The following is a 10,135-nucleotide window of genomic DNA, read 5'->3' as shown; positions in this document are numbered from 1 at the left end:
TCCTACATTACAGTAGCTAACACCTGCAGAGCACTGACCTGGACCAGGAACTATAATGAAGCCCTTCACATGATTAAGTCACTTCATCCTTACAATTACCCCAGTTTACTATTGTTATTCTCAATTTACAGATGAGAAAACTGAGGCCCAGAGTGCTAAGCGACCTGCAATCAGCGACCCAGGAGTCTGTGTACTTAATCGTGATGCTATCCTGCTTCCAGAATGGAAAAACCTGACAAGGAGTGCTTTTACTTTGAATCCTTTAGTTGTCTTTATTTTCCAAATTCTCTTTGAGACAGGTAGAACCAGAGCTGCCCAATCCATGAAAACACCGGACCTCCATGACTTAACTGAGTCACAAAATTAATCAGTCATGGAACACAGAATGGAACCTAATCCAACACGTAGCACAGATCCTTACAGTTCAGCCAAGCAGACAGAAAACTCAGACTGAAGACAGACGTCTGCTCCTGATCAGAAGGCAAGCAGAACCACATGCTGGACAAGGGTGAGAGGTGATTGCTAAGCTCAGCCAACAGTAGCCCTAAAGCATATCACATCCTCCCTCTATTTCATCCTGGGCAAGGGTTTGAACCTGTCTGGGCCTCCTTCTAGGAGCAATGACAGGAGTCAATACATTTCAAAAACAAAACAATAATAGACATTTGCACTATCCTTAATCATTTCCAAAACATTCCAAATGCATCATCTCATTTAGTTCTTCTAACAGCCCTGTGAAGAAAGTTTTATGGTATTCATTTTAGAGATATAGAAACTGAGGCTCACAAAAGTTCTGATTGATCCAGACTCACATAGCTCAGTCTTCATACTTGATCCCACGCTGGCTCCACTATGTCCTTTCAACTGTTTTCTGGTTCAAGATCCAGTGGTTGAAGGTCAAGTTCAAAGAGAAGGCTGGGGAAATCTAGACCTAGACCATCAAACCAGAAACTGCTCATCCCCAGTACTTCAAATATATTATTACCAAATGCAAGAGACTGTTGGTTTTTATTATTTAACCAAATAGGATCTGTTCCATGCACATTCCCACTGCTAATCAGACATGGTGAATCACAAAAAGACATTGTTTTCCACGTTTTTATCTGTTTGCCTGATTCCTGGCCCACTGGTTAAAACTCTGAGAGACCCTAAGATGCCAGTGGTCAACTTGTGCAATCCAAGTATTATGTGATCAAAACACTGAACTGCCCTAATACAGTGTCTTTATTTGTTTGATTTTTTTTACTAAAACACCACCGACCCCCAAAAGATAATGGCTTTTTCTTTTTTTTTTTCGAGATGTCACCCAGGCTGGAGTGCAGTGGCGCGATCTCGGCTCACTGCAACCTCCATCTCCTGGGTTCAAGCAATTCTCCTGCCTCAGCCTCCTAAGTAGCTGGGATTACAGGCGCCTGCCACCACATCCGGCAAATTTTTGTATTTTTAGTAGAGATGGGGTTTCATCATGTTGGCCAGGCTGGTCTCAAACTCCTGACCTCAAGTGATCTGCCTGCCTCGGCCTCCCAAAGTGCTAGGATTTTACAGGCGTGAGCCACTGTGCCAATATATTTTATGTTAGTAAGTCATTTATTTCTCCCAACAACCCTATGAGATAGTCACTATTGTTATTTTATTGTTTATCTTACAGATAAAAAAAATTAAGACACAGAAAGGCTCAGGGACCTGCTTATCAGTGTCAGAGCCATGATTCAGGTACGGGCATCTGATTCAGGACTCTGCTCCTAACTGTGGACTCCAGAGAGCTTAGTAAGAACTTCTCGAGCAGCAGTTCTCTAGGATTTGACTGGAGGGTTTGAGGATAGGAGTTTTGTTGTTTTGTAGGGTTAATTTTTTTTTTTTTTAACAAGGTCTCACTCTGTCTCCCAGGCTTGAGTGCAGTGGCTCAATCTCGGCTCACTACAACTTCTGCCTCCCAGGCCCAAGCAATCCTCCCACATCAGCTTCCCAAGTAGCTGAGACAGCGGGGACCACAGGCGTGCACCACCACACATGGCTAATTTGTGTATTTTTTGTAGAAACAGGGTCTCACCATGTTGCCCAGGCTGGTCTCAAACTCCTGACCTCAAGAGATCCTCCAGCCTCAGCCCCTCAAAGTGCTGGGATTATAGGCATGAGCCGCTGCACCCAGCCTTGTGAGGTTAATGTTTTCAGTTTCACTTTCCGTTTATCAATGAAGTTTATCACCATATCTTATCACTACAGTTTTATTCTTTTGACTCATAAAGAGACTCCTCCCTCTCATTAAAATACAAATCTTGGAAGGGCAATGTCTAGAACCATTATCAGTAAATATCTTAGTTCTCAAGTAACGAATTAGCAGAAAATGGAAATGAGCCTCTGTAGAGACTTGGCAATACCCGAAATGACAAAATGAAGGGAAAGGATAGGGAGATGGAAGGTTCCCAAAAACAAATGCCATCTTTCCTCTCTCCCCTAGCTCTTTATGGCACAGTGCACACCTGTATTAATGACCACTCTGCTTACCAAACAGAAATCTATGGAAGACATAAAGATGGATGGGTTAGTCCGGAGATGCACAGCCTGGCTCTCAACTCCTCCAGGCCAGGCCAGCTGCTGTTCTCCTCACATTTTGGCCCCTACAAGATTACCCCTACTTCTGATATAAAGACATGTCATCGTGTCTCAAGCGGCAGCTCTCCCAATCTTAGCAAGGATCAATCTTGCAACCTTTCCCTTAGCCAGACCCAGCCTCCCAGAGACTCTGAGAGAAGACCCCCACTTCTCCCTCAGCAGCCACTGCCATTTACCCAATACTTATTTCCTACTTCTTGGTAGTTTATTGTATCAGGCTATCTTACTTCCATCTGTCTGAGTCAGTCAAGTACTATTTTGAACAAGGCAAAATAGTAATTCATATATCAGTAGGTAGGTAAACATGGAAATCACACCAACAACAAAGCCAGAAGCAATAATGATAACAGTAACCACAACAGTGACCATGTGTGGAATGCTCCTGTATGCCCTGTGCTTTACATATCTGATTTCATGTCACTCTCTCAACACACCTTCGAGGTAAGTATGTTTTACAGATGGGGAACTGAGGCTCGGGAATTTAAGTAACATGCCCACCTCAACCAGAAAGTAGTAAGGCCCAGCTCCATCTGTGGGGCTGTCTTTCTGCAAAGTTCAGGCTTTTAATCCACTAGACTCTAGCCTAGACTCTTTAATCCACTCTACAACCAGGCAGGCTTTGGTTAAAGGAATTGATGTATTTCTTTGTTTTCCCCAGAATACTTGCTAAATTGATGTACTGCTATTTAAGAGTTCAGTCAACTACAAAGATTGAAAGGAGAATCCTCACAAGGCTTCCCTCATTTCAAACACTAGCTGCAAGTTTAGGGGTATCCATGCCATCCTCATGACACATCAGCTGGCTACTAATTTGGGAGAGTCACACAAATACCCTCAGGTTTGATAATTCACTAGAATGATTCAGAGAACTCTGGAAGGCGCTATGCTTGTGATTTTATTATAGGAAAAGGATACACATTTAAATCTGCAAAGAGAAGAGACACGTAGGGCGGAATCCAGGAGGGGTCTAAAGGCAAAGCTTCTGAGTTTCCTCTCCCCATAGAGTCGTGGATGGTGTTGCCTCCTCCTGGCCACAATGTGAGACAATGCACACAGAGTACTGTCAACAAAGGATGCTCACCCAAGCCTTTAGTGTCCAGAGTTTTCCTTGGGGCTTAGTCACATAATGTCCACATGGTTGACTTTCAGTCTCCAGCCCTCAGTGGAGGCTCAGGCCAATACCTTATGCCTCTAGTTCCCATGGAGGTTAGAACTGATATGGTGTGTCCCAAAGCCCCCATTATGAAACACACTATTGGACTGTCCAGTTGCCAAAGCCCCCAGACAAACAAAGACATCGGGCTGGACACTTCAGGGGCCTAGAGATTGCCTCCCAGGAGCCAAGGGCAAAGGCCAGACCCCTCTTTTGGTCAATTCTTCAGTACACAACTGTATATATAACACCAAAGTGCCACGACACAGATAAAAATAGAAAAAGATAGAGGAGCAAGAGAATTAGAGAGAGAAAAAGAGATAATATCCACAATTTGAATTTTAGAGTGGAAATAAACTTCAAAAGAGCACGTGCCCTAGTACCTGGGTTCAAGCACATAACATACGAGACTGTACTGAGAGGGTCTAGAAAGGTTGTCCAAGATCCCATAGAGGTAGACTGGAAAAAAGTCTGTGATCCTGATTTTCGTTTTGTTTTTGTTTTTGTTTTTTTGGTTTTTTTTGAGATGGAGTCTCTGTCGCCCAGGCTGGAGTGCAGTGGTACAATCTCAGCTCACTGCAACCTCCGCCTCCCAGGTTCAAGCAATTCTCCCGCCTCAGCACCCCCTAGTAGCTGGGATTACAGGCGCACGCCGCCACGCCTGACTATTTTTTGTATTTTTAGTAGAGAGGGGGTTTCACCATGTTTGCCAAGCTGGTCTCGAACTCCTGACCTCAGATGATCCACCCGCCTCTGCCTCCCAAAGTGCTAGGATTACAGACCTGAGCCACCGCACCCAACCTGATCCTTGATTTCTACTAAAAACATCCATTCCCCTCTATCGTGATGCCACATATTCTCCCCTCCAAATCTCACTTGCCTATCCAAAATGTTGCATCAGTAGCCTGGGGTTTGCTGACACACACATCTCTCAATACACAGCATGTTCAATAGGCCCTCCTTTCCTGTGCCCCCTTTGAAGATTCCAGGCAGGATCTTATAGTGAGTGGTCTACTATCATCCAGTTTCTCAACTACTGAAGTCTGCGGGCTCACATCAAGAGCTCTGGGGATCCAATCCACTCCAGAGCATCTGGGGAAAAGCCACCTGCTCCTGGATTCTAGGTGTGGTTCCAGAAGGGACCACCATCTCTGCTAAGACACACACCATCCCTGCCAGGAGCATCTGTGCAGGGCCAGGACAACACCATGACAAGAGGAAGACTCAAGTCCTTACTCTGCCCCAACAAGCTCTTCCAGGTCTCCGGGTTTCCCTTTTATTCTTTGTGAAATGAAAGGCTTAGCTTAGAATCTTGATGCTCCAAGTGGGGTCCAATGACCAGCACAGGGCATTACCAGGGTGCTTTCTGGAAATGCAGACTTTCCAGCCCCACCTCAAGACTACCACATTTAGATCTGCATTTTGACAAGAACTCCAAGTGATTCCTGTGAGCATGAAAGTTTAAGAGACACCAACTTTCAGCATCATCTCTAGGTCCTTCCCAAGACCTACACGCTGTGATTCTTGAAAGGCTCAATTTCCAAACCTCTGGATTGAGACGTCTCTTAGAACTGGGGGAAGCCAAGCTTCTAATCAGGAGTGGTCAGAACGTGGAGTCACAAAAGGCGTCTGTGAAACCCAAAGCCCTTGGACAGGCAACGCTGGGACCGGGAAGCGGGCGGAGGAGAGCGGTTCATTTTTTCCATAGGCATGCTGTGTGTGCCAGCTGAGGTCTTTAATGTAAACCCTCCTGTGCTCCGACCTAAACAATGAGCGTAATTATGGGCTGTCTTACCCCCTTCAGACACAGGGCTTGGGGTCGGCCCTCCACAGGGTCCTGCAGGAGGTCTTGTTTCTGAGTCAGGGGGGCCTCTGGTTAACCAGAGCAGACCCGACTCTGCGGGGCAAAGTTGACATACCAGCATAATTACACGTAGGTTGACCATATTTACTGCAACTCTGTTGTTCTAGAATTTCAAACAAAGGCTGAACCCTAGGAAAACACACCACTAAGAAGAAGCAGATTGTCCTGAGTGATTTATTGAAGAACAAAAGTGAGGGAAAGAAAGAGAAGAGAATTATCAGAGACTCACACATACTTCCCTTTCCTCCTGTCTGGCCTAAGGAGAACAACCAGTGACCACCGTGTTCCCTCCCTCCCCAACGGAAAGGCCTCAGAACACTGACATTTTGCTTTTTCAGAGACACGTCTTCATGGGCCACATCAGATCCCAAAAATCCATTTAGACTCACTGGAAGAAAGCAGGCGGCGGCAGGGTCAGGGGGAGAGAGCTCTCCTCTTCCCTTCTGACTCACTTCACTCACTCCCCACTGCCCGCTCCATGACATGCACCTACATTTCATACAGATATTTTCCAAATGAACAGAAACCTAACCAAGGCTGGAATTTGGCTTTAGAGAAGCCAGAAGAACAGGTCAGGTATGTTACTATTCTTTTAACTTTGGGAGGTGACTGGTAGGAAGGCTCTGAGTAAGAGCCAGAACTCTTTGGCCTCAGGTTTTTCCCATGTAAATTCATCACTGTGATGGAAAGCAGTGGCATTTCCAATGCGCAGCTGAGAACTTGCATTGACCCAGCAATTACAGGAAAGGGGCAGTTAGAAATCAGCAGAGTTAGGAAACAGCCCCTCACCCAAGAATTAAAACTTGCATACATATGATTTAGGTATTCCCAATAGATCAGGGCTAGAGGGATCTCAGAGTATTTGCTTGTAGTTGCCAACCCTGTCCCCACCCCAAAACACACACACACACACACACACACTCTTACAATTATAGCTCCCTAGCCAAGGAAGACTTATCAATGCCTACCATATGCCTAACAAAGAGAAATAGGAGATAGGCTTCCCGTCCTTAGAGAGTTTATGACATCTCCAAAGAGACAAGATCAAGTGCAAAAGACAGATTGGAACACTACAAGAAGGAACCTAGCAAAGCTCCGAATTGCTTCTTGGGCAGAACCGAGTACCTGATAGACCATTGGGTACTGGGGTCACCTGGTAGGAAGCAGAGAGAGAATCATTTACCATGGAGTTACATGGTAGTTACCAGAAATTTGTTTTGTTTTCTTTTTTAAGTTGTTGTTAAAAATATTTTTCTTAGATATACTTACTGGCAGGGGAGATACCATGACCACAAAGGTGGTTTTCCGAGGATGAGGCTTATCCATTTCACACTGGATGTGCTGACCCCCTGCAATTTCCCCAAATGTGGGAAACCTGACTGCATAATTTGTGGTAGTGGGGAACTGCATTCATGCTTTAAAAATAATAATAATAAAATTTTGTTTTAGAAAGTGCCCAAACCTTCATCCTTTCCTATCAAGAAGGAGAGGACTTCCCTGCCAGAGTTCCAAGGCAGGGTCATGAGATTCCTCATTCAAAGTCTCGTCAGGGTGGTCATCTGCTCTGCTCGTTGCCTAGTACTCAAGAGAGATACATACTCCAGGGCCAGGTGGTGCCACGCAGATGACAAAATAACAAGTGATTGGGCTAATTAGCCTATTTACAATCATAAAATTGTGAAAGAACCTTTTGCAAAACTACAGATGTTTTTAGTGTTCAGAAAGTCTGAAAAAGAACACAGAATTGGGATAGGATTTGGGTCCTACCAGATGTTCACAGAGGGAAAGTCCTGCTAAATGGAAAATTCCAAATGTGGCCAGTTAGAAACTCTGTGGGCTGAAAGCCCCTCTACAATCCTGGATAGTTCCTAGTGACATCACTTGAGGTCTCCAAGCCTGAGCAAAGGACAGGATCTGAGCCTAGATGCCCTAAGATGGGATGGGGCACCCTGGAAAGAACAAGGAGTGGAACTGTTCAGAAGTTCACCAGAGACTTATGTCAGCACCTTGACTGAGGCCAGGTGTATGATATCCCAGACAAAGAAGGGAGGTATAGAATAGAAGAAAAGCAATAGAAAATGTCCTAGACATTTACCAAACTGTCTACAAGAAGAGCAGCCTCCTCTTTCGTGGGCATCTTGCCCCCTAACTCTGATTTTGCAGTTCTAGCACAAAAAAAAATCATAGTTACCCATCCTTCTGCCAGAGAAAAGGGCTCATGAACTGAACTGGACAGTTTCCCCCTCCCTCTGATTGGCCCAAGGATTGGCATGAGACTGAACAGGGAAACTAGGATTTTCCCCAACAGGAAAAAAAAAAAAAAGCATTTTATGCTCTGATCACATGAACCAATAAACACCCAGCCCTCCTTTCTTCTTAAGCTGGTCCCAGTGATAATTCTACCACGTACAACCAGTGGATTTGTGACTAATAAAGGAAATATGTGGAATTCTCACCAGTTGTCTTCTGGTTTGTATCAGACTCCTACCCTGTGGCTAGGTCCTAGAGAACACCCTCTGGCTCATAGCTAGAGGACACCCTCATAGCTCAAGGGTGATGAAACAGGAAAGTTGCAGAGTGGAGGGGGCAGGTTCCTGCTAGTGGTGACAGTGACATTGTCTAAGGCGTCGTGGCATTAGGCACTGCGCTAATGTGCCACCCAGCAAGGCTGGTGTTCTGCTCAGGGGCACTCTGTGAACAGAGCTGATGAGAACAGACTCTCTCTATGAGCCCCTCCAACTAAAAGCTGCCCCTACCACTCCCAGCCACCTGCTTTCCAGCAGAGCTGGCAGGAGAAGCTACAACCCACCACCCTTACACACCTCCGGCAAGCAATGAAAAGGGAGTCCAAGGTATCTGTCCATCAAGAACATGAGAAACCTGCATTTTAATCCCACTTTTTACCAAAGATGGGAACTTGGTTAAGTAACAAAATCATTTGGACCTCTCTTTACTCATCTTTACAATGGGGATAGTGAAAGAACCTGGCTCATCAGACTGTTGTAAGAATTAAGTGTGATAATGTATCAAAAGCATTCAGCACCATACCAGGCACGGTTGGGATTGTCATCATTATTACTGTGGCCAGTAGTATTAGGAAGTGCTCTGAAAATTGTCCTCTGTGAAATAAGTCAGGATCTGACATTGTAAAATCAAAAAGGGCATTCTCCCTGGGAAATAGCTAGCAGCTCCTAGTGGCAAATTCCAGACTTGGGTCTATTTTTTGCCTTTATATACTTTCTCATTTATGTTTTGATTTATGAAAACGCATCCATCATTTTCTAAGGAAAGCCTCCAGGCACATGAACAAAAATGATAAAAATGTACAACAGAAACAAATAAAACCATTCGGCATGGCTAACAAGTCAGGCATTTGGCCCCAGCGGGGTAGATAAATCTAGAGCTGGGCTCAGCACTGGGACCCAAAGGTCAACAGGCTGGGACTTTGCTGAAGAAATAAAAGAAAGGGGATTCTGGAGCTTCAGCTAACAGCCTACCTCAGATCTTCTGAGAGCCTAGGAGTGAATCTTCCAGAGGCAGCCCCCGAAAGGGTCTCCAAGAAGCCAGTCCAGAAACCTGTGCACAGCTGCCCTCTCTGCTCCTTCACTAGTCAGTGGAAGAACCAGCAGACTTCTCTAGCCACGCCAAGCACCCCGTTTACCCCCGTGAGGGAGAGGCCATCTTGGGGAAAGACACTCAGTTAAGAGAACTGGGGCTCCCTAGGAAACCTGTCAATCATCCTTCTGTCTTTATCCCCTTACTCCAGAGGCATTGCTATGAGGGGACCCCCTACCCAAAGCATTTGCTTCAAAACTCAGTATTTCTAGCTTCCAATACAGATACCTCATTTTTGCTCGAGGCTGGGAACATGTGAGAGGAAAAGTGAGCAGGAATCCCAGCAGAATCAGGGAGGGATCCATAGGGGGTGAGATGGGTTAGGGCCCTCACTAGCAGAGCACAGGTGTCTTTGTAGAACCATGCTAGCCCACAATGGTTAACAGGGTCCGCGATGGTTAACAAGGCATCTTGCAGAGTCTTTCCAAGGTGACATTCTAGGGGATGACACTCTAGAGGTGTCGCATTGGAACGGCTCTGCAAGATGCCTTTCTGCCCAGAGTCTGAGGGGATTCTCAATTATAGACTGTTCTGGCCATAATCCACCAAACAAGGGGGTAATTCATAGGCTGCAAACAGGCCAAAAAGGTGGCCCAGTGTGAACATTAGGGCCCCACGTGCCCAGCAGGGCTGCCCAAAACTAGATAACACCTGGCAGAGCCAATCAGATCTTCTATTGGGACATCTGACTGAGACATGGGGAGCTGTCGTCAAAGAGTAATGGTACATGTGACAGAACAGAAAAGAGTAGCCAGCACTCCAACTCCCCAACACCAGAGTGGACAAAAATGGACTTACTTTTGTGGGGCAAAGCCCCTGTTAATAACAAGTATTCATAATAACAGTGTTCATGGAGCCACAGTTGACAACAGTACTCATTGAGCATAACT

General features: G+C 45.5%; 1 long non-coding RNA gene and 1 other non-coding gene across 2 annotated transcripts; both read left to right on the top strand.

The window, feature by feature from the left end:
• Window positions 1-5,415: 5,415 nt before the first annotated feature.
• LOC134807911 (uncharacterized) lies at window positions 5,416-8,084 on the top strand. Its single transcript, XR_010149526.1, has 3 exons — window positions 5,416-5,497; window positions 5,738-6,206; window positions 7,080-8,084. It is a non-coding gene; the product is annotated as an uncharacterized LOC134807911 (long non-coding RNA).
• Window positions 6,892-7,050, top strand: LOC112208299 (U1 spliceosomal RNA). Its single transcript, XR_002942706.1, has one exon. It is a non-coding gene; the product is annotated as a U1 spliceosomal RNA (small nuclear RNA).
• Window positions 8,085-10,135: the final 2,051 nt, after the last annotated feature.

The sequence above is a fragment of the Pan troglodytes genome, chromosome 12, assembly GCF_028858775.2.
Source record: "Pan troglodytes isolate AG18354 chromosome 12, NHGRI_mPanTro3-v2.0_pri, whole genome shotgun sequence".
NCBI classification, from domain to species: Eukaryota; Metazoa; Chordata; class Mammalia; order Primates; family Hominidae; genus Pan; species Pan troglodytes.
Note: the sequence above shows the minus strand (reverse complement) of the source record. Positions and strands in the feature narration are given on the sequence as shown.